Source organism: Ranitomeya imitator, chromosome 1, assembly GCF_032444005.1.
Source record: "Ranitomeya imitator isolate aRanImi1 chromosome 1, aRanImi1.pri, whole genome shotgun sequence".
Lineage (NCBI taxonomy): Eukaryota > Metazoa > Chordata > Amphibia > Anura > Dendrobatidae > Ranitomeya > Ranitomeya imitator.
In genome coordinates, this window is record NC_091282.1 from 505332240 (window position 1) to 505358174 (window position 25935).

At 42.3% G+C, this 25935-nt stretch overlaps 1 pseudogene; it reads right to left on the reverse strand.

Moving 5' to 3' along the window:
- The window catches only part of LOC138675225 (atrial natriuretic peptide receptor 2-like), a 153027-nt pseudogene that overhangs the window by 99927 nt on the left and 27165 nt on the right, over positions 1–25935 (reverse strand).

Here is a 25935-nt window from a genome sequence, read left to right on the forward strand (position 1 = left end):
GACAACCCTAGAACCGAGACAGAGAGGACCGGTACCGAGTACCCCACAGCCCTGTGTCTGGGGGCTCTCCACATACAGTGTTTTTCTATCCACCTATGAATGTAGTATTAGTGTATGTAGCACACAACTTTGTCATCATTTGTGTCCAGCTAATACAAAAAGAGACTGTCAAGACAATACTTATATACCTTAATCCAGTCTTGTTTGATACTATTTCCATAGTTTCTTTTTTATAGAATTTTGGCCAATTTTCATAATGTGAGAAAAAACGTGTGCCTCATGTCTGTACACCTACTAGACACATTTGCTCTTCATGAATCTATGAAAGCTTATAGATAACTATCGACAGCTTTAAAGGGAATCTGTCACTCCCTGGGACATTTATAACCTATTAGTATAGGCATATAAGCGATTCAATGGTTAAAACAGTCATAACTATATGCCTCATCTAAGCAGTATTCTTGTGGAGAAATACTCTTTATTCTGTTATGGTAATGAGTGTCTTCCAGGCTCCGGGGCGTGCGATGCCTGGAGGAAACCTCTGCCTCCGGTCGTCACTATCATACTAGCTCCCTCCTATCAGCATCACACTGCCTTGTGATGTGTAGTGATGACCCCGGAATCCCACGCCTGCACCCTGAAATAGCGCGATTACATATCACTTTTCCGCCCTACTATGGGAATTTGCTTCTTTGTTCTTCTGCGCAGGCGCCGGCGAGTCACTGCTACTTCCGTTCCAGTTACCGCCGGTCAAAAGGTGCTCTCCCCACTTACAGTTAATCGCCAGCGCCTGCGCAAGGAGAAGCCAATGCCATGTACATGTATTACTTTCAATGTATTGTGCCGGAATAATCGGTGTTTATATACGGCATTTGTAAGTAAATCTTCCAGGGAATAAATCAGGCTCCATCTAATACAGACTGAAAGACGAAGCTGTATAATTCATACAGTGTAATGTGACAGCGCCATCTGCTTTTCTCACATTTCATTGGTGTCATAAATACTACATTATAACTGGTACATAAATGCCATAAGACAATCAGCGCCATCTGTGCTTCATAAAACAAAGGACTTGTTCTGTAACTTTCATGCTGTAAGTCTTTCAGCTTGGAGCTAGAAATGTATCAAAAGGGAAAACCAATTTAAATGCGGAAATAAATGCAAAAAGTCTATTGCACAATTAGGAGAACACTGTGTTTCATTTTATTTTCACATCATACATTAAGTAAATATAGTAAAACTCTACATTGCCCTGAGACATTTTGTGTTTTCACATAACTCATATTTGGGATTATTTTTCATTGTTTAACCCCTTAGTGGCGGAGCCAAATTTTTGAAATCTGACCAGAGTCACTTTCTGTGGTAATAACTCTGCAACGCTTCAACAAATCCCAGTGATTTTGAGATTGTTTTTTCGTGACACATTATACTTTATGATAATGGTAAATTTAGGTCAATATGTTTTGTGTTGATTTATAAAAAAATATCATGAATTTGAGAAAAATGTTAAAAAATTAGCAATTTTCAAAGTTTGAATGATTATCTCTTTAATCCAGATGGTTGTACCACAGCAAAACCATTAATAAATAACATTTCCCACATGTCGGCTTTACATCAGCATCATTTGTAAAATGTTCTTTTATTTTGTTAGCATTTTAGGAGGTTTAAAAATGTAGCAGCAATTTTTCATTTATTCCAGGAAATTTACAACATTTATTTTTTTAAGGAACTATCCATGTTTGAATTGACTTTAGGGGTCTCATATATTGGGAAACCCCCAAACGCGATACCATTTTAAAAACAGCACCCCCTGACATATTGAAAACTGCTGTCAGGTAGTTTATTAATCCTTCATATGCTTTACAGGAATTAATGCAAAGTGGTATGAGAGAAATTAAAATGTGTATTTTTACCACCTAAATGTCTCTAACTTCTGAACAGATTACTACAGCAGTCAGACTCTAAGGCTGCTATTTGGTCATGAATTGCCATCGCAAACATCAGGACCACACAATCATGATCTGAGGGCAGCATTTGGGATAAAGAGGAAGCCCCCACATTCTGTTAACCATTTATAATGATGTAGTCACTATTGACAGCAGCATCTAAGGGGTTAAACAGATATGTACGGTGCAAACACTGATCGTCACTGATACAGCAAGTTGTCTGCTATAGTGTACAGCTGACAGCTGCTGGATTGCCACCAGTATGGGGATGCTATTCTCTTATATCTCAGGTCAGTTAAAAGACGTATTGGCTGTCATTAACCGGTTAAACTTTACATTGTGATTAATATCAGTATATCTTTTCCTGTTGATTATACTGTACAGATGTAACGTGTCGCAAGATGGTAACTGTGGGTGAGGAACTTGTCTCTTGTGCCCCGACATGATGCATGAAGGTGTGGATCCTGGCTGGGTGTGCCGAATTGTGCTGTGGGGGGCACTACGCCCTTGCAGGCCACATGTGAAACCAATGACGTTGGTTGGCCAGGACCAGCTGTTTGACAGTTCAATTAGGGAGACCACCAGTCAAAAATCAACTTTTAACTCAACGATAACTTGGTGGAGTTAGATACAGCAGATAGCGGGTACTCATCTTGATGAACAATTTCTTTACAATACAGAGCATTTTCCACACAGTTTCAATTCTTTCCTCTTTACTCGCTTGTCCTTTATCATTCCTTTACACTTCACCATAGCCCAACAGTACTATAGTACAGGTAGCAAGAGTCCTATTCTCAACCCTCAGTTCCACATCTTCTCTCCGCTCTATGGAATTATATTGCCAGTATAGGGGCCGGTACTTATCGTCTCTGTCGCTCTGGAACTCCTGCTTGGGACACTCTTCTTGTCTTAGATAGTCTGTACCACCTAGGCATGTTACTTCCATAGGTTGGAAACTTTGTGCCATACTGCCCAGGACCTATCTCTGATTGATCACTCTGTTATTCTGGTCACTTTTCTCTCTTTCTTTAACCTAGGATCTTGCTATCTTCTGTCTCTATCTCATTTCTCATTAGGGACAAACACGTCATGCGGCAAAGCTCACATCAACCCTTAGTTCTTCGTTCTACTTCCACAAGGCCCTTTCTGTCCTCCTGAAAGGAAACCATCTCTGTCCCTTCAGCTAAGCACCTCCCAATATGGGATAGTCTCAACCATTAGCTTTTACTTTCCCTACTGTCAAACAACACACATCATTAACACCATTAACATATAGCACAATTCACATTACACATTACGATAACACACTTGTTGATCAAGGGCAGAAATGCAGGCAATATGTCTATCTCCTTACAGAGCACCAAGATACTATGCAGTGCTGCACAATTCACATCAGTCTAATAGTGTCAAGCACAGCAGGGGTGTCAAACTGCATTCCTCTAGGGCCACAAACAGGTAATCTTTTCAGGATTTCCTTGTATTGCACAGGTGATAATTTAATCACCTGCACAGAATGATTCCAGCACCTTGTGTAATGCAAAGGAAATCTTGAAAACACGCATAGTCTGAGGGCCTCGAGGAATGCAGTTTGACACCCCTGACGCACAGTGTAGGACTGACTAAATGCAACACAAAGGGATAATGGAAGGGAAACCAAATACTAGGGAAGGGGGATGTGCAGACCCCTAGACTGAAACAACATCACCCTGTCTGTCCTACCATCCCTGTACAGGTTAAGCACTTATCGCCAAGCAGGATACCTAGTCCCTGTGTGACCCTGGCGAAAAGCCCTGCATCGGAAAGGACAGAATGAATGCCAGTCAATCCCACTAACACTAAAGACAGTAAGGATAAATGAAACCAGGGGGGCACTTAGCTTGAGTAGACTCAGGGACAAACGCCGACACCCTCCAAACTTCAAGAGGATGCTATCAGATTGCTACAGCTCCAAGCTTCAACAGAGAAGTGCAAATATGAATTAACACCCGCAACTCCCAACACCAAGTTGGGAGTTATAAACACCCATATCCAGGTGACACCATTAAGCCTGGAGAAAGTGAACACTAGTCTGCAAGGCCAACAGCTGAGATCTTCTACAGTCAGATGTAGTGCGACTGTCTGCAGCCTCTGGCACACCCGTGAGAAATAGGGCTCACAATTCACTATATTGAAACACATCTGAGAGTTAATTTTATGTGTGCTGTATACAGAGACATTTTATCAGTAGCTTGTTTTAATACTGAATAGCCATACTTAACCAATGCAGATTCCCACAGTTCTGTTTGTTAGGGAATTGCATTATTAGTAACTCATATTATAAAATTGTAAATCAGATAAAAACATTTTGGAATGTTCCATCGCATACCGTGTTATGGAGGTATTCTCAGCATAACGTTAACCTCACATGTCGTGGATGTGGATAGATGGGTAATGTAATCCTTTCTTTATACTTGGCAGAATTTATCATCTGCTTTAAACCACATAAGTTGAGCAAAAAGTCACAAATTATGGCGCTTGCTGCATTTGTTCAATAATTTGGTAATTTTTGCCAATAAATATGTCTATTACCACTTTTCTAAAGTGCTGCAGAAGGGTTAGAGGAGGGGTGAGGAACTTTTTCAGACGGGGGCCATTTGCAAATTTCTACCATCATTCGGGGGGCCACACAAAAATGATCACCTTGAAAATGACCCCGGTATATTTAGTCAAACAATTAATTAAGGTGAGCTGCTTCTCTTTGGGGCAGCTGTGATGTTAGATGATACTGATAATGTTGCTTCTCATAGCTGATTTTTCAGGTTTGTGTTGGCCAGGAGAACAGTCAACTTTTTGTCATAATAAGTTTAGTAAATCATATAAATCACCATAGGAGACGCTGGGACTATTGTTTATACATCACATAGGAGACAATGGGACTGCTGAATAAGCATCACATAGGAGACACTGTGACTGCTGTCTATACATCACATAGGAGACACAGGGACTGATGTATATACATCACACAGGGGATGCTGGGACAGCTGACTATACATCACAAAGGAGAAGCTGTGACTGCTGTATATACATCACATAGGAGACGCTGGGACTGCTGTACAAACAGAACATAGGAAATATTGACACTGCTGTATATGCATCACAGGAGACTCTGGGATAATATAAATTACAAGAGGGGCTGGGGGGGCATAGACATCACAGGTGATGCTGGGACATATTCATCACCAGGGAGGCTGGGGGGAATAGACATCACTGAGGGGCTATATACATCACTAGGAAGCACAGACAGCACTGGGGCTATATATGTCCCTGGGGGAATATACAATACTGGTGGGTCACATACATCACTGGGGAGTATACATATCACTTGGGGCACATACAGCACTTGGGGAGAGGAAATATACAGCACTGGTGGGACAGTCATCACCGGGAAGGCACATAGATAACTGGATGGGGTTCATAGATCACCAGGGGGACAAAGAGATCACTTGGGGTACACAGAGCAGGCACGAAGATTACAGGGGCACAGAAATCACAGGAGGGCACATAGCTGGACGGTGCAGATCATGGAGGGGTACATAGCTGGATGGAACAGAGATCACAGGGGGCACATAGATCACATGGAAGCACAAATATCACAGGGGATGAATAGCAGGGGGGCACAAGGATCACAGTGAGGCAGAAAACTGGGAGCCTCAGATCACAGGGGTGCATATAGCTGGGGACACAGATCACAGGGGGGCATTTAGCTGGTGGGCACAGAGATCACAGGGGGGCATATAGCTTGAAGAGCAGAAATCACAGGAGGAACAGAGATCACAGGGGGCACATAGCTGGGGGGCACAGGGATCACGAGGGGCATATAGCAGGGGGCACAGAGATCACAGAGGGAGGACACAAAGCGATCACAGGGGGCACAGATCACAAGAGGGCACATAGTTGGGAGGCACAGAGATCACAGGGGTGCATATAGTATAAGGGCACATAGATTATATTGAGGCACACAGTTGGGGGGGGCACAGAGATCACAGGAGGGGCACATAGCTGAGGGACACAGATAGCCTGGTACAGAAATCACCAGCAGACAGGCACTGAGCTGCTGGCACAGAGATTGCTCTGGCCTTTCTGGCAGCAGCTCCTCTTCCGGGACAGGAGGATGGGAGAGCATTGGGTGGTAACTCCGCCCACCCTGATGACATCATTCATGTGCAGACAGCGTTCTGTAATGAACGCTGTGTGCACTTGGGGTTAAAGGGCCGGCAGCTGGCAGGATACAGCTGCCGCCCGAGTACTGCAGACTCAGGGGACCTGCTCGTGGGCCGCATGAAAAGTCACTGTGGGCTGCATGTGGCCTGCACGCCAGAAGTTCCCCACCCCTGGTTAGAGCTTAGTTTTAATGAAGCTTTAACAAGTTTATTATAATTTGCCACAGAAATTGGTATAAATAATAATGCTAATTTAAGACAACTCACAGCATATGTTTCATTTTCTGGGCTTTGGCTGACACAGATTTGCCAAATGTCTTAAAAGCATGCACCATTTTATAACTTTGGTACATCTTATGCGCCAGCACACAGTTGAGGCTGTGTGAAACCTCACTGTGATGATATTGTCTGGGGATGGTTGCGGAAAAGTCCTAAAAGCTCGTAAGAGGAATAATGTATAAAAAAGTAACAATTACTTTACTTTAGACACACATACTGCTATTTCATAAAATAATTGTTTAAAAGTCTACATCAATAGGCCAGCTAGGGTCCATGTTTCCAAGATAATGATGGTGCAGGGTGCAGGAGCACTTGCACATAATTAGTTCTTTCAAAGTTCACATTTAGAGCAATACATCTAATACAGCTTTAAAGAGAATGGCCTAACACCAAAAACTGCGGGTCACAGTTACTTGAGGCCTTGAAATTTCACTTGTGTGACAGAAATAGGCCTCAGAATGCAACAATTTGCAGTCATGGATCTTGTTCATTTCACTTATTTGTTCTATTTTCTAAGCCACATTATGCTGATAGGCCTGGACCTCACCATTTTGAACTATCACTGTGTTGCCTCCTTTTATTTCAACGCCCAGAGTTGAGGACATGTAAGAGGCTTTTGCTTCCATCAACCAAATAGCAAATGATGCAGTTGCTACATCATGATCCACCAGCTTTATGCATACACATGCAAGCACGATTAATGTCTATGAAAGATATGGAAGCCAGCAAGTGAGCACACTCAGGAATCCATTGCTATAAAACAGTAATTCCTGAGAAAACCCCATTTAGCCTTTGGAAACTGCACAGAATGGAAAATTTAGAAGAATGGCAGTAAACCTGACAGTTTAGCTGTTTGAGATCCAGAAAATATTTATTGACTCTGCCCAGAGTGACTTTTTTCACGATTAGAACTTGCTTGTGGCATTGTAAATTCAATGTTATGCTTGTGTAGCAACGCACTAGATAAAATAGGTAATATACTAAAAACTGCAACTTACCATTCCGGTTCCTTTACAGACTGGAGATCCTGACACCGCAGTCCCTAGTGGTTCCTGCGTGACCAGAGATAGCCCTAACCAAAGACTAGAAAATGGCAACTCGGAGCTCAACTGCCTGAAAGGCTGTCGAGTTGCTTCACGTTCCTCCTAAACAATCAGAGGGCAAAGCAGAGGGAGAATTAACTACAAAAGGGAAAGTGTGCTGAAAAAGGGAAAGATCCCAAAGTGAGTCGAATAAACCACAAAATACAAAATAAAGTATAAAGTATGTGTCACGATAATGTAAAAAATGCCATGGTCTGAGTGATTTTTCAGAAGGTGCCATGGTTCCAGACACACGCTTCGATTTCACTCCCCCCTGCTATACAGTTGTAATGTGAGAACAGTGTGCCAGTAACCTTCACTGAGGAGTTTTATGGCCTTAAAGTGAAAGTACAAGTAGAAGCACTTGGAAAAAAACAAGGTTCCTTTGTCCTTGCCAATGTAAATATCATAGTACCGATTAATGATAGAAGTGGGACAAATACATTTTTGACATGTGCCACACTGAGCATAACGACACGGGTGTCGTCTTTCTACGAGTTTCATATGCTGAAATATGCGGGATGATGGTTTTTCATATACTCAAAAAAGAGGAGTGCAATCCATAGCTCTGCCCACCCCATGAGGTCATCCAGGGATGGAGACCCTTAGTTTTGGGCAAAGGTATAAAACTCAGAGGCCCAGACAAGGGGGGTCTTTTTCAGGGGGATTCAGCTATGAGAGGCTGTGCAATCTGACCTGAATATTTTGGGAAGGTCCCCTCCCCCAGCTACCACACGGCGTACCATTGAATGATATGAAAGAGCTGTAAGTTGATCTTCACCGTTAATCCCTTTTTATTTGTAATTGTTTGTACATACGATATTTGTCTACTTTTATAATATCTTTTTTATACTTTTGTAAACACTGCCTACCTTTTGGAGTAAAATATATAAAATAACTAGCTTTGTTTCTCCTTGCTCTATAATGTACTGTCACGTCCTCTGAAGTGAATTACGTTACTAATTTGGGTTGGCTCTGGACCCATTATTAATTAAGAAATCAGAGCTGGTGGCAACGGATTTATCCTGTGCTTTTGGGAAACCTGGTAGCAGCGGACGGCGTTGATAATTTTTGTTCCCGCCTGAGTGGGAGTAGTTATATCGCCCTCGCTGCAGTGTGCCCATTAGCCAATAAAAAGTAAGGCAGCCTTTCTGGTGACTAATTATCCTAGGTGCAGTACCCTGTCTGAACTGAGGGTAAGGAGGGGGGGCACCAGAGAGCTGCAAGTTCCAAACCGGAACTGGGAAGTGGGATATAGATAAATCCCCTTCAGAAAAGAACTGGACAACCAAACAACCCCGGTTCATGACATATTAGTGTGAGCGGTGGGGATGATAAAAATATCATCCCTGAGATTTGTGACAGTATGTACTGTTAGATAATATGCCAGCCAACTTCCTAGAAAGCAACAGAAGAAAGGTGCCAAGACAAAAACAGCAAAGAGAAAGACCTTAGCTGGAATTTCACTGACTAGCTTTAAAGGGAGGGTGCCGTGATTTTAGTTTTTGTATTAATAATTATTAATTATATAATCAATTATTTTTAATACAAAAGTAAATGTACTACTTTCATACTTTTTTATTTATTCATTTTTACTTTTACCACTTGAGGCCGCCATTTTCATTATTGTGGGTGTAAGTGTCTGGGCATGACACTTGCACACCTCACTTACGGCAGCCATGGGCATAGGAGCCAACGGTCGGACTCCGACCGCATCCCTTTCATTGAGGCTGCTTCTCCTGCCTCTCAGCTGTGACTTGGGCACGCCCACTGAGCTGCTACATCACAGCTGTGAGAGGAGATCGTGGCCATTTTGTTGTTTATTTTCCTGTGTCATCGCACACACAGCTCAGTGCGTGCGATGGCAGGAGCTGCCAGGGAGAAGCTGCTGCTGGGAAGCGAGGGTCGGGGTGCGTATCTGCAGCCAGGAGCTGTGATTGCAGCCTGTACTTATTATTACAGCACAGGCTGCAATCACTGCTCACTGTCGACCTGTTCAGAGCAGATCAGGGAGATCGTCACACTGCTCTGCCCTGCACATGATTCAGCACTTCCTGGGTGAGGACTGGAAGGTAAGTACAGAGTTTTTATTTTCTTATGCATCTACCATTGCTACCAGCCCCTATATACCACCTACCACTGCTACCAGCCCCTATATACCACCTACCACTGTTACCTGCCCCTATATACCACTGCTACCTGCCCCTATATACCACCTACCACTGCTACCTGCCCCTATATACCACTGCTACTTGCCCCATATACCATCTACCACTGCCTCTATATACCACCTACCACTGCTACCAGCCCCTATATACCACCTACCACTGCTACCTGCCCCTATATACCACTGCTACCAGACCCTATATACCACCTACCACTGCTACCTGCCCCTATATACCACTGCTACCTGCCCCTATATACCATCTACCACTGCCTCTATATACCACCTACCACTGCTACCAGCCCCTATATACCACCTACCACTGCTACCAGCCCCTATATACCACCTACCACTACTACCTGCCCCTATATACCACTGCTACCTGCCCCTATATACCACCTACCACTGCTATCTGCCCCTATATACCACTGCTACCTGCCCCTATATACCACCTACCACTGCTACCAGCCTTTATACACCACCTATCACTGCTACCAGCCCCTATATACCACCTACCACTGCTACCAGCCCCTATATACCACCTACCACTGCTACCAGCCCCTATATACCACTTACCACTGCTACCAGCCCCTATATACCACTTACCACTGCTACCAGCCCCTATATACCACCTACCACTGCTACCTGCCCCTATATACCACTGCTACCTGCCCCTATATACCATCTACCACTGCCTCTATATACCACCTACCACTGCTACCAGCCCCTATATACCACCTATCACTGCTACCAGCCCTTATATACCACCTACCACTGCTACCAGCCCCTATATACCACCTACCACTGCTACCAGCCCCTATATACCACTTACCACTGCTACCAGCCCCTATATACCACCTACCACTGCTACCTGCCCCTATATACCACTGCTACCTGCCCCTATATACCATCTACCACTGCCTCTATATACCACCTACCACTGCTACCAGCCCCTATATACCACCTATCACTGCTACCAGCCCCTATATACCACCTACCACCGCTACATGCCTCTGTATACCACCGCTACCCGCCTCTGTATACCACCGCTACCCGCCTCTGTATACCACCGCTACCCGCCTCTGTATACCACCGCTACCCGCCTCTGTATACCACCGCTACCCGCCTCTGTATACCACCGCTACCCGCCTCTGTATACCACCGCTACCCGCCTCTGTATACCACCGCTACCCGCCTCTGTATACCACCGCTACCTGCCTCTGTATACCACCGCTACCTGCCTCTGTATACCACCGCTACCTGTCTCTGTATACCACCGCTACCTGCCTCTGTATACCACTGCTACCTGCCTCTGTATACCACCGCTACCTGCCTCTGTATACCACCTACCACTGCTGTCTGCCTCTATATACCATCTACCACTGCTGCCTGCCTCTATATACCATCTACCACTGCTACCTCTGTCCTGTGTAGCTAATCTAGTCCTGTGTAGCTAATCTAGTCCTGTGTAGCTAATCCTGTCCTGTGTACAGTATCACACAAGATAGGATTAGATACACGGCTCAGCACAAAATCAGACAGGACAGGATTAGATACACGGCTCAGCAGTCAGTATCTAATCCTCTCCTATGCACTCCTCTCCCCCCTGTGTGTCTTTCCCCATTGTGGTTTATTATTTTTGTTGTGAGAGATGAGGGAGTCGAGGATTATGCGTTCGGTATGGTTTAAAAAAGATTAATAAAGGACTTTATTCTGGCCGAGTCTTTATTTACAATACATGTGAGATCTATGTGGCGGCATTATGGGTGATCTATATGGCGGTATTATGTGAGAAGCATATGGTGGTATGTGAGAACACTGGCGGTATTATGTGTGATCTATGTGGTGGTATGTGAGAACTATATAACAGTATTATGTGTGATCTATATGGCGGTATTATCTTCAGAAAGGGGACCCATTCTAGGGTGGTTCTGGCTGATCACCTGCACACGGGTCTGGGGTCATAGAGGGGGCAACAGGACCTATGTTAGGTGCAGTCAGGGGAGGGCTGGTGAGGCAGCTGAAGAGAGGGGTCTCATTTTTATCGTTACTATATGGCTACATTTCCCCCCTGCTTCCCAGTGTAACCCTGTACTGCGCCTGTCGCCTCGCTTTCACACATCGCCAGGACAGGATCTGAGGAGGGGAATGGGGTTTTTGCATGCAATGTCTGGATCAGGACAGGCCATCAATCAGCAGAAATGTTTCCTGGATTTCTGTGGAGCAGACGGTCCATCCATGTGTATAAAAGACAGCGCTCTATGAACAATCCCTGGCTGCTCCGCGCACCAAACAGGGGGCCCCTATAGACCAGCACACTGCTCTCCTGAAATACTCTGTGCTGCTGTCACCCTGCTCCCTCCACCACATATCTCCCAGAATCCTTGCTGCCTGCCATCCTCGGTGACTGTCTACTTGTCAGTTTAAGGCTGCTTTCACACTAGCGTCGGTACGAGCCCGTCGCAGTGCGTCGGGCCGACGTACCGATGCATGCTGTGAAAGAAATGTCCGACGTGGGCAGCGGAAGCAGTATTACGACGCTTCCGCTGCCCCATTGTAAGGTCTGGGGAGGATGGGGTGGAGTTTCGGCCGTGCATGCGTGGTCGAAAATGGCGGACTTGACACACAAACAAACGTTACATGTAACTTTTTTTGTGGCGGCGGTCCACCAAAACATGACGCAACTGTCGCACGACTGTTGCGACGTGTGGCAATACGTCGCATTACGTCGGTAATGTTAGTCTATGTGGAAAAATGCATCCTACAGACAACTTTGCAGGATGTTTTTTCTCCTGAGCGACGCATTGCAACGTACAGCCAACAACGCTAGTGTGAAAGTAGCCTAAGGCTGCCGTCCACGCTCAGTATTTTGTCAGTATTTTACCTCAGTATTTGTAAGCCAAAACCAGGAGTGGGTGATAATACAGAAGTGGTGCATATGTTTCTATTATACTTTTCCTCTATTTGTTCCACTCCTGGTTTTGGCTTACAAATACTGAGGTAAAATACTGACCAAATACTGATAGTGTGATGGCAGCCATACTCTGCAGGCACCAACAAAATGGCTGCTCACTGGGTTCCTGAATATCATCCTCTCTAATCCCTTAGCAAACACCCAGAAGGGGAGGAGAGGAGACATCACACACGTCAGCAGACTCCGCCCATAATTACTGCAGTGCAGTAATGTGAGCTATTTGTACACTAGGTTTTTCTGAAATTTCAGCAGCTGCTCCTCCTAGTGCTTAAAAGTGGAAATTCCAAAACTTTTCAAATTATTTTTCATATTTTACTAAATTATAAACAAATGATAATATTTTTTAAGAAAATGTAATCATTAATTCTTACCATTTTTACAATTTCTGAAAAAAAAAATTTTTTTTGATGGCACCTTCCCTTTAAGCAGCAACAGAATGTCTGAATATCCTAATGGAACTATCACCTGCAGGATATTCCAGCACTGGGGGAGGATGTGAGACCACACCTAAAAGGTGATAGGGCAGTCAAATGAAAACACCTTTTTTTATGCTAAACACACTGCAGTCAGAATAACAGAACTAAAACACAGGGCAAATGGTGTGTAGGCTGTGGCTAGGCGGACAGAGAAGTGGACAATCATACAGAGGCTCAAAGAGCATGACAATCAAGAGCAGATTTGTGAATAACCTAACCCTTATGCTTACCTTAGCTTGATTCCAGTATGGGAATCAACAGCCCCCTAGAGGTGTTGACTACCACTGGTAAGGAATATAATCTCATCAACAGATTTACAAAATATTAGTTTGTTCTTTTTAAAGGAGAACAACATCTAACCTTGCTTAAAAGTCTTCCTTGGATGTGATGGTAACTCCTATAACATACACAACGTGTTTTTTTATATTACCCCAATTGGTACCTAGATTTGTTGGTGATGTTATCACATCACGCTGACACAAGTCTGTCATGTTATGAATAAAGTCTTATGATGTGTGATGTTAGCCTTAATATAGTGTGAACTCACCAGAGTCATCATCATGTCCACCGGGCTTACTTTGTTGGGATTCATCTTGTACAGCAGTTTCTTTACTTGCTCAAATGTTGGCCTCTGTGCGGGGTTTTGACTTCGGCACCGTCTGATCAGCTGCAGTAGAAATTAGATAAGGAGGAAATCCAGGGTGTTTTCCGTGCTAGAATTGTATCAATAGTAAATCCACAATACAGATATCTTACAGCATCCATGTGTAGAGGGAACTGTCTACTCTAATAGCACTGAGAGAGGTCACCTTGGATTAACTTAATACACGCGCATAAAGTGATCTTAGTATTAGACAGTACAAGTGCTTCCCAACTGTGCCCTTCTGTTTTCTTATAGCTTTCATTTTTTGCAGTCCTGAACTATTACAGCTAGTGTTTAATTTAATTCTGCCTCGTTGTATTGCATGTTACTGTATAATTATATTTTCATATTTAGGTCTTAAATTTTATAATCCATTATATAAATAACTTTTTTAATATAAATATTAGTTTTTATTATGCTATGTATTGACTTTGTAGTATTGTACTTGGGCATGTTGAATAAATTAAATGTGTGAATCAAAGGAAAGCAAGTTGTTTAGATCAACCACCTAAAATCGCATATTTGGGTATGCAGGCCTTTGAATTGTAAATAAATCAACTCCTTTATACATTCTATTAGCATTTGAAGGGGTTTTCCCATGAACAAAGTTCATTTTAATAAATAGATCTTGGAATAATATATTAATTATATTATAAAATAATAATTTCTACAATTGGATGTGCTTAAAACAAATGTTCCTGTGCTGAGATAATCTTATAAATGTGCCCCTGCTGTGTACTGTGTAATGGCCGTGTCTGACCCTACATTAACATGGTCTGATCATACCACATCTGGGCAGGGGAGGAAGTAAGAAAGCATACAGACATTCCAGCTTGGGATCGCAAATTATTCTTTTGATTAAAATCAACTTTAAAATTAACTTTGTTCGTGGGAAAACCCATTTAAGTTCATATGCTAATGAGTCTTCTATAAAGCTGTATATAAGCCCCCAATCCGACCTGTAAGAGAAGAAAAATAACTTTTATTATACTCGCCTGTGGGGCGGTTCAGTCCGAGGGGTGTCGCTCTTCTTGGTCCGGAGCCTCTCATCTTCTTATGGTGCCTGCGCACTGCAGTACTTTGCTCTGCCCTCATAAGTACGCATGCGTAGGAGCGCGATGCTGAGCAGACGAAGTGGATGATGCAGGGACGTGTCATCCACACGAAGCAAGCAGGAGGGCGGCGATCATAAGATGATGGGAGGCGCCAGATCAGGAAGAGCCGCCCCGCAGGTGATTATAATTAAAGTTTTTTTTTTTCTTACAAGTCGGGTTGGGGGCAGATATACAGCAATATAGAATGCTGTATGTAAGCCCTGAACAGCGGTGGCCATAACTCGTATCGGCCAAACCTGGTGACAGGTTCCCTTTAAAACACAAGACATTGTCCTGGGATGTTTATTATGTTTCATTTTCCCCAACACTACTAAACAGATACACTAGTGGTAGCTGAGCTTTTACTTAGCTTGCTATGATTTCAGTGACTTACGTCCACATATTCAGAAGGACATGGGCAGGCATTATCAGCTTTGCCTTTAATTAACTCTGGTAGAGGAAGGCAGCAATATTCCGCGGAGCTGGTATCATCTTTCTACATAACAAAGTAACATAAGGAATAGACAAATCAGGATAAGATATTTGAACCATAGGATAACAAAACTACACTCTGAGTATAACTATGACAGACTATTTACATAATTCATAGGAACAGCGCAGCTCGTGTCCATTAATTGTGTCCACTACTGCATCTCCGCAATACCAGACATAAGATATGAAGAAAAAAAGTGTTAACTCCCACCTTCCAAAAAACAGTGTTTTCACTTCATAGTCAGATAGGTTGAAAAAAGACCCAGGTTCATCAAGTTCAACCTTTCTCCACTTAGTTGTAGGGGGTATTGTAAAATGTGTTTATGTCATTGCCCTTTTTCCCTCATCCCAGTGCCGTATGTTTTCAGTGTATGTTAACACATGATGGTATTGCTACACGGTTTAGTGTATTACCACCTGTCATATAATGGTACTGCTACACGAACAGGTGTATTACCATGTCTTGTTCTGCTAAATGTACAGTACAGACCAAAAGTTTGGACACACCTTCTCATTTAAAGATTTTTCTGTATTTTCATGACTATGAAAATTGTACATTCACACTGAAGACATCAAAACTATGAATTAACACATGTGGAATCATATACTTAACAAAAAAGTGTGAAACAACTGAAATTATGTCTTATATTCTAGGTTCTTCAAAGTAGCCACCTTTTGCTTTGATGACTGCTTTGCACACTCTTGGCATTCTCTTGATGAGCTTCAAGAGGTAGTCACTGGAAATGGTCTTCCAACAATCTTGAAGGAGTTCCCAGAGATGCTTAGCACTTGTTTGCCCTTTTGCCTTCACTGCGGTCCAGCTCACTCCAAACCATCTTGATAGGGTTCAGGTCTGGTGACTGTGGAGGCCAGGTCATCTGGCGTAGCACCCCATCACTCTCCTTCTTGGTCAAATAGCCCTTACGCAGCCTGGAGGTGTGTTTGGGGTCATTGTCCTGTTGAAAACTAAATGATGGTCCAACTAAACGCAAACTGGATGGAATAGCATGCTGCTGCAAGATGCTGTGGTAGCCATGCTGGTTCAGTATGCCTTCAATTTTGAATAAATCCCCAAAAGTGTCACCAGCAAAGCACCCCCACACCATCACACCTCCTCCCCCATGCTTCACAGTGGGAACCAGGCATGTAAAGTCCATCCGTTCACCTTTTCTGCATCGCACAAAGACACGGTGGTTGAAACCAAAGATCTCAAATTTGGACTCATCAGACCAAAGCACAGATTTCCACTGGTCTAATGTTCATTCCTTGTGTTCTTTAGCCCAAACAAGTCTCTTCTGCTTGTTGCCTGTCCTTAGCAGTGGTTTCCTAGCAGCTATTTTACCATGAAGGCCTGCTGCACAAAGTCTCCTCTTAACAGTTGTTGTTGAGATGTGTCTGCTGCTAGAACTCTGTGTGGCATTGAAATAGTCTCTAATCTGAGCTGCTGTTAACCTGCGATTTCTGAGGCTGGTGACTCGGATAAACTTATCCTCAGAAGCAGAGGTGACTCTTGGTCTTCCTTTCCTGGGGCGGTCCTCATGTGAGCCAGTTTCTTTATAGCGCTTGATAGTTTTTCCTACTGCACTTGGGGACACTTTCAAAGTTTTCCCAATTTTTCGGACTAACTGACCTTCATTTCTTAAAGTAATGATGGCCACTTGTTTTTCTTCACTTAGCTGCTTTTTTCTTGCCATAATACAAATTCTAACAGTCTATGCAGTAGGACTACTAGCTGTGTATCCATCAGACTTCTGCACAACACAACTGATGGTCCCCACACCATTTATAAGGCAAGAAATCCCACTTATTAAACCTGACAGGGCACACCTGTGAAGTGAAAGCCATTCCCGGTGACTACCTCTCGAAGCTAATCAAGAGAATGCCAAGAGTGTGCAAAGCAGTCATCAAAGCAAAAGGTGGCTACTTTGAAGAACCTAGAATATAAGACATAATTTCAGTTGTTTCACACTTTTTTGTTAAGTATATAATTCCACATGTGTTAATTCATAGTTTTGATGCCGCCGTCCGTGTGCCGACTGGGTACCACACGCACCGTGCAGGAGACAGCGCTACAGTTAAGCGCTGTCCCCTGCCTCTGGTGCTGAAGCCCCATTCATTTCTTCTCTCCAGCAGCGTTCACTGGAAAGAAGGAATGAATAATTTTTTTAAATTTATTTTTGTTTTTAAAATAAAGTTGCCGGTAATCAGCCCCCTCCCACCCCCTGTGTGCCCGCCCGCTGGCATTAAAATACTTACCCAGCTCCCTCGGCGCTTACATCCTCTCAGCGTCTCTGCTTGTCCTGTATGAGCGGTCACGTGGTGCCGCACATTACAGTGATGAATATGCGGCTCCACCTCCCATAGGGGCAGAACACCCGCTTTGAGGTGGGCTCCGGCGGTGAGCCCACCTCAAAGCCACGACATGTCAGCTGTTTTATACAGCTGACATGTGCGCGCAATGAGCGTGAGCGGAATCGCGATCCGCCGGCGCCCATTAACTAGTAAATGCAGTAAATTAACTAGTAAATGTAGCCGTCAAACGCTGACAGCGGCATTTAACAAGCGCTCCCAGCCACGCGGCCGGAGGTGCCCGGACCGCTGACCCCGTCACATGATCGGGGGTCATCGGTGCATTGCCATAACAACCAGAGGTCTCGTTGAGACCTCTATGGTTGTTGATGGCCGATTGCTTTGAGCGCCACCCTGTGGTTGGCGTTTAAAGCAACCATGCATTTCTGCTACATAGAGGTGATCTGTGCTTCACCTCTATGTAGCAGAGGCGATCGAGTTGTGCTTGCTTCTAGCCTCCTATAGAGGCTATTGAAGCATGCCAAAATTTAAGAAAAAAAGTGTTTAAAAATATTTAAAAAATGAAAAATATATAAAAGTTTAAATCACCCCCCTTTTGCCCCAATCAAAATAAAACAATAAAAAAAAAAATCAAACCTATACATATTTGGTATCGCCGCATTCAGAATCGCCCGATCTATCAATAAAAACAAAGGATTAACCTGATCACTAAATGGAGTAGCGAGAAAAAAAATCAAAACACCAAAATTAAGTTTTTTTGGTCGCCGCAACATTGCATTAAAATGCAATAACGGGCTATCGAAAGAACCCATCTGCACCAAAATGGATCATTAAAAATGTTAGCTTGGCACGCAAAAAATAAGCCCTCACCTGACCCCAGATCACGAAAATTGGAGACGCTACCATTATCAGAAAATTGCGCAATTTTTTTTTTTTAAATCAAATTTTGGAATTTTTTTTTACCACTTAGATAAAAAAGAACCTAGACATATTTGGTGTCTATGAACTCGTAATGACCTGAAGAATCATAATGGCTGGTCAGTTTTAGCATTTAGTGAACCTAGCAAAAAAGGCAAGCAAAAAACTAGTGTGGGATTGCACTTTTTTGCAATTTCATCGCACTTGGAATTTTTTTCCCGTTTTCTGTTACACGACATGGTAAAACCAATGGTGTCGTTCAAAAGTACAACTCGTCCCGCAAACAAATAAACCATCACATGACCATATTGACAGAAAAAGAAAAAAGTTATGGAAATAAGGGGAGTGAAAAACGAAAACGAAAAAAGCTCCGGGGGTGAAGGGGTTAAAGAGAATCTGTCAGTAGGACCATCCCTCTTAGGCCATATATATGCACACTAAGTTCATAGGAATCTGAATAAAATGATTCCTTGATATCTACTATCTGATGTCTTTCTCCAGAGAAATCAATATTTTTCTTAATATGTAAATGATCTGTTAAGATCTAGGGGCCAGACACTGATCTTCCGAGAATCTGTCTACAGAGCATATCTTAAATGAAAGGAGGCATTACCAGTGCAGTGAGACATGCAATGACCGACAGTCTGCTCTCCTGATCTACTTGTCTCACACTGGTAAGGTCCCCTTTCATTTAAAATAAACTATGGATTCAGATTCTTATGAAGGTCAGTGTCCCGCCTATAGATCTTAACAGCTCATGAACATATTAAGAAAATCATGGATTTCTCTGTAATTAGACTTCGAATCATGGATATCTAGGTATCATGTTATTCAGCTTCTTATGACCTATATGCCCATATGGATGAACCTGGAGATATGAGCAGGTCCAAACTCTCCTGTGTGCATAAGCATTCATGATGGAAATAGCCATTAATTCCTATTTATAAGTATCCATAGATTTTCAGAACCATAGAAGGGATTTACCCAACACAACATTTCTAGACTGGGACCAATTACTATTTGAACCGCATAGGAAATTGCCGTCTATTTATATTCTACACCACAACAATATCGATTATATCTGCAGAGAAACATTTCCCACGTTTGATAACCCTTGTTACCCAGTAGAATGATTCATTTCACCATTGCTACAACACTACACATTCTAAGATACTGTTCAGAATTTTACTAGCCAGATTAACCCTTTGCACCTGAATTTAACTTAACTTTTCAATTAACAAATTATAGCTGGGGGTCTTTGGGCGCTTTCACATGTATTGTTTTGATCCAGTTGTAGGACTCTGATTTTTGAAGCTCGTGTCAGAAATAAATCATAAAGGGAGGGAGATTATACAGAAAATATTCTAATTAATTTTTTTAGACGCCCTCTTTTTTAGCTTTAAAATGACATGTGAAAACAACCTTAATATTGTTAGGCTATATAAAGGAGAAGCCAACTTTTCAACAAAATTGTGCAGTGCATTGTGGGAGTTTCAACGTCAGTTTCAAAGCAAGAGGTCAGATATGAAGTAATATGAATGTCTACAAAGCAGGTAACCATACACAGTGGCATGTAAAAGTTTGGGCACCCCGGTCAAAATTACTGCTATTGTGAACAGTTAAGCAAGTTGAAGATGAAATGATCTCTAAAAGGCTTAAGGTTAAATATGACACACTTCCTTTATATTTTAGGCAAAAAAAAATCTTGCAAAATTTGAATATCATCATAAAGTTAATTTATTTCAGTTCTTCAAAACAAAAAGTGAAACTCGTATATTATATAGAGTCATTACAAACAGAGTGATCTATTTCAAGTGTTTATTTGTGTTAATGTTAATGATTATAGCTTACAGCCAATGAAAACCCAAAAGTCATTATCTCAGTAAATTAGAATACTTTATAACACCATCTTGAAAATATGATTTTAAAACCTGAAATGTTGGCCTACTGAAATGTATGCTCAGTAAATGCGCTTAATACTTGGTTTGGGCTCCTTTTGCATCAATTACTGTATCAATGCGGCGTGGCATGGAGGCGATCAGCCTGTGGCACTGCTGAGGTGTTATGGAAGCCCAGGTTGCTGTGATAGCAGCCTTCAGCTCATCTGCATTGTTGGGACTGGTGTCTATCATCTTCCTCTTGACAATATCCCATAGATTCTCTATAGGGTTAAGGTCAGGTGAGTTTGCTGTCCAATCAAGTACAGTGATACTGTTGTTTTTAAACCAGGTATAGGTCCTTTTGGCAGTGTGGACAGGTTCCAAGTCCTGCTGGAGAATTAAATTTCCATCTCCAAAAGCTTGTCGACAGAGGGAAGCATGAAGTGCTCTAAAATTTCCTGGTAGACGGCTGTGCTGACTTTGGTCTTGATAAAACACCGTGGACCTACACCAGCAGATGACATGTCTCCCCAAACCATCACTGATTGTGGAAACTTCACACTAGACCTCAAGCAGCTTGGATTGTCTGTATCGCCACTCTTCCTCCAGACTCTGGGACCTTGTGCGATACACATTTGGACCCAGATTCATCAAGACTGGCGTTCTTCTCAACAGTCTCACTGAGTGGGCATGATGAGTCAGACGCTGCAGATTCATTAAGACGTGAATGCCTCTTAATTAATCCTGCGCTTCTGAAAAGTGATGTATGCCTCCATAAGCACCTCACCACAAATCTTACTTCAGTCAGCAACTGGAGTAAGATTTGTGATGTAAGGAATGCCACTGCACCTCATAAATTTGACAAGCAGGGGTTGCCACGCTCTAGTCCTTCCCCGGCTCTTCTCACTTTGTCATGAGACCACCAAAAGTTGTCTCACGTTGCACCAAGATTTTTGTGAATTTTCAAAGCTTTTTACTCCAGAATACTGGTGTAAAAGCTATGAGGAATCAGACACTTGGTCTATATCACTGAAAAATCTTTCAAGGTACATATTTCTATGATATATATAGACAATGACCCATTTCAACTGAGTGTCCTTCACCATATATTTGTATGAGTATTATACAATAAGTCATGTGTCTTACCGAAGCAGGATCATTTCTGATTGCTATTTCGAGTAAAATAACTGCATAACTAAAAAGTGAAGCAAATTGGAAAACATTTTCATTATTACTATAAGAATACACATTCATTATTCCAGTTTTAAAGTGTCTGAGCTAAAAGAGGTTATCCAGGATTAATTTTTGTTTTCCTATAATATACTTTTGCAAACGTGGAAAAAAACAAACACAACTATACTCAACCTCCCCAAATTCAATACTGACTTCCGCCACTGCCCTGGGCTTTGTTGACAGGTTGCATTGGTGACGTCAGGACTACAGTGCATGTGACCTCTGCAGCCAATCACATGGCTCAGCAGTAATCCACATGTAGTATATCACCAATGCAGCCTGTCAACAAACACCAGACTGCAGAGGAGATGCAGCATTGGACTTGGGGAGGTTGTTTGTTATTTTTTGCATCTGCATTTCTACAGCTAAATAAATTTAATCCCAGACAACCCCTTTAAACATTTAGAAATCACGATGATTAACTTAATTTATTTTGATTTGCTCATTCAGGAGACTTCTTGGTGTTGCCTTTAGGTCTGAGGGTAAGCTTTGTTGTAGGGTAGATAGCTATTGACAATTTTTCTAAATTTTTCTGAAAATATAGCCACAAAAAATATTCTAATATCAACAATATATGACTATAAATACACGAAGCCAGTATCTATATAACGACCCCATACTAACAATATAAAGTTGTGTGAAAAGTGTTTGCCCCTTCCTGATTTCCTACTCTTTTTTCATGTTGTTCACACGTAAATGTTTCAGATCACCAAATAAATGTAAATTTTAGACAAAGATAAATCAAGTAAACACAAAATGCAGTTTTTAAATAAAGGTCTTTATCACAAAGGGAAAAAGAAATCCAAACCTATAGGTCTCTTTCTTATGGTGGAGTCATGAATACTGATCTTAACTGTGGTAAGGAATGCAATCATTTGCATGTGTTTTCAGGGTCTTTTGTGACCTCTTGGTTGGCCGGCCGCTCCCAGGAAGGCTCACCATTGTTCAATATTTTCAACATTTGTGGATAGTGGCTTTTACTGTGGTTCTCTTGAGTCCCAAAGATTTAGAAATTGCTTTATAAACTTTTGCAGACTGATAGATCTCAATATTTTCTTTTCTCTTGTGTTCTTGAATTTCTTTGAATTGAGGCATTCTAGCTTTGAGGAACTTTTGGTCTACTTCAGTTTGTCAGGCAGGTCCTATCTTAGTGATTTCTTGATTAAGAGCAGGTGTGGCATTAGCCAGGCCTGCATGTGCCTAGGGAATTTGAACTCAGCTTCCCAAACATGTGATTAATAACAGTTTATTTATGTTTTAAGGGGGAGGGCAATCACTTTTTCATACAGTGCCCTGCAGGTTTGGATTTCTTTTTCCCTTAATAATAAAGACTTTCATTTAAAAACTGCATTTTCCGTTTACTTTTATTATCTTTGTCTAATATTTTAATTTGTTTGGCAATCTGAAACACTTAAGTGTGAAAAACATAGAAAAGAATAGGAAATCAGGAAGGGGCAATCAGTTTTTCACACAACTGTAAACACAAACTATAATTGTGAGGAACATATTTGTACCAAATGCATAAGGAAATCTTGGAAGATCTGCCAGCTCTAGCACAACCAAAAGACACAAAAGCTTTTACGGGATACTAGGCACGTAATTGATAAAATAAACAACTACCTGTTTGTTGTACCCGGCACCTGTCATTGACCGCTCCTGCCAGAGATTCAGCTACTCCCTGTCAACAGAGCAGCAGTTTCTCTTCCTGTTGACAAGGTGGGACTACTGGTATCATCCTGATTTGCAGCCGATTCTCCTCTGCCCAATTAGAGGAAGCCGGCTGTCAATCGGCATGGCACCAGTGGTCCCACCCTGTCAACAGGAAGAGAAACTGCTGCCCTGTTGACAGGGAGTAGCTAAATCTCTGACAGGAGCAGTCAATGACCGGCGCCAGGTACAACAGATAGTTGCCTCTGTTAGCAAAGTCCTGATTATCCTCTTTAATGACATATTACGTGGCAGAAGAACCGCTAAATTTTACTGAAATTGGAGGTACAAATTTGCACCAACCGCTCACAATTAACAACATGCTATACCTGCACATATCAGCATCTGCAGAAGAGACAAACTGAGTCTCTGGTGGTATGTGCTTCTGAGCAGCATGATCTCGATAGGTATTACAATCATCCACGGAAACTGGCTTGCGGAAGAAGTCCAAACCATAGTCTGAAAGGAAACAAATGTATATAAATAATTGGATATAATGTATGTGTTTTCTAAGAAACAATATAATACAAATGTCTAGTGGAATGTACAAAAAATATTTTGTTAAAATCAGCAATTTGATGAAATTGTGAAAGAAACGGTTATTTTTAGTTATAAATGGAAAAAGAACAAATATGCTATGTAAGATTTTATTAAATACTTTAATTACGTAATCCATAATGTGCATAGGATCCTGCCTAAATTCTTAAATTTTAAACTTAGGGAACGTGCCCATGATCAGGAAATAGCAGCGCTGTTCATTGAACAAGGCGGTTTTACCGTATCCAATACATTCTATTGTGGAAATTTCTGTTGCAGAGACAAGCATCTCGGCAACAGAAATTCACCTGCTGTGGCTCATAAACCTCGTGCAGCTGCTGAGTTTACGCAGTGTCAAATAGAAGCACAGTGGGCATGGGATTTCTATAAATCTTATCCACTGTGCTTGTATCGTAGAACGCAGCATTTTGGGTGAGCTGCGTCCAAATCACTACTATTCCGAATCATGGCCACCTAGCCTTATAGGCTAACGCTATTAGATGAAGGGATTTAAATGGAATCTATCATCAAGTTTCTGCCACCTATTCTAAAGGCAGCATAATGTAGATACAGAGACCCTGGTTCCAGTGATGTGTCACTTTCTGGGCTGTTTGCTGTAGTTTTGATAAAATTAATTTCATCAGCTAAAGATTATCACTAGAAAACTAGTAAACCTGCTGCCATATAGACCTCCACATTATTGAGCACTTTGTGCCCCATCATAGGGTGATAGCTTTCTGACTATACACAGAACACAGAGAACTCTCAATCAGTGATAGAGACCGAGTTATACAGAGCTAAACCTTCAGAGAATGGAAAGATTTGCAGCAGATAAAACAGTAATATCAAAACTGAAGCAAGCAGCAAAATAAGTGATACATTGCTGGAATCTGAGTCTATACCCTTGCATCATGCCGCTCTCAGAATGGGTAGCAAAAGACTATTTCTACATTGACTTTAAAGTGAACCTGTCACCAGGTACGAGTTACGGCCACCCCCTTTAATGGCTTATATACAACATTCTATAATGCTGCACATAAGCCCCCAAATCAACCTGTAACAGAAGAAAAATAACTTTTACTATACTCACCTGGGGGACGGTTTGGTCCGATAGGCGTCGCTGGTCTTGGTCCGGTACCTCCCATCTTCTTATGATCCCCGTCTTCTTGCTCACTTCATATGGATGACGCGTCCATGCATAATCCACACAGGCTCCCCGAAATCGTGCTTCTGCGCAGGCGTACTTATCTGCCAACAACTGTACACTTAGCCTTTACTGGCTATTAAAATGGGGGACCCTAAAAAAATGATGCAGGGTCCCTCCTATAATTAATAACCAGGAAAGGCTATGCAGACAGCTATTGGTTGATATTAATAGCCTAGGAAGGTGCCATGGATACTGGCCCCCAAAAGGCTAAGAGCATCAGCTCTCAGCCACTCCAGAAAAGACGCGTCTCTAACACGCACCAATTCTGGCACTTAGCCTCGCTCTTTCCACTTGCCTTGTAGCGGTGGCAAGTGGGGTGATAGTTGGGGGGGTTGGTGTTACCTTTTGTATTGTTAGGTGACATCAAGCGCCAAGGTCTGTAATGGAGAGGCATCAATAAGATGCCCCTATTACTAACCTCATAGTGACATTGTATGAAAACACAGACAACCAGAATGAAGTCCTTTAATTGAAAGAATGGCACAGACTCCTTTAATAATCTTAATTAAACAATACTTATGACCTCACCTATTCCCCTGATTCCCTCATCATCTGCAAAAGAGTTAAAAAAAAAACAATATTCATAACCTTTCTGCAGAGATACTGCTATCCATTTGTTCCACGACAGGTCTAGCTACATCTAGGTGGCAGGCTGCATGGTTGCATGAAGTGACCATGCAGCCTGTCATCCAGCAGACACTGATCACCATGTGCTCAGTGTCTTCCTGTGAACTGCTATTCCCTGTCTGAAGGCAACGTGAGCGTTAGAAAGTTCTCCTACTCACGATGCAGTC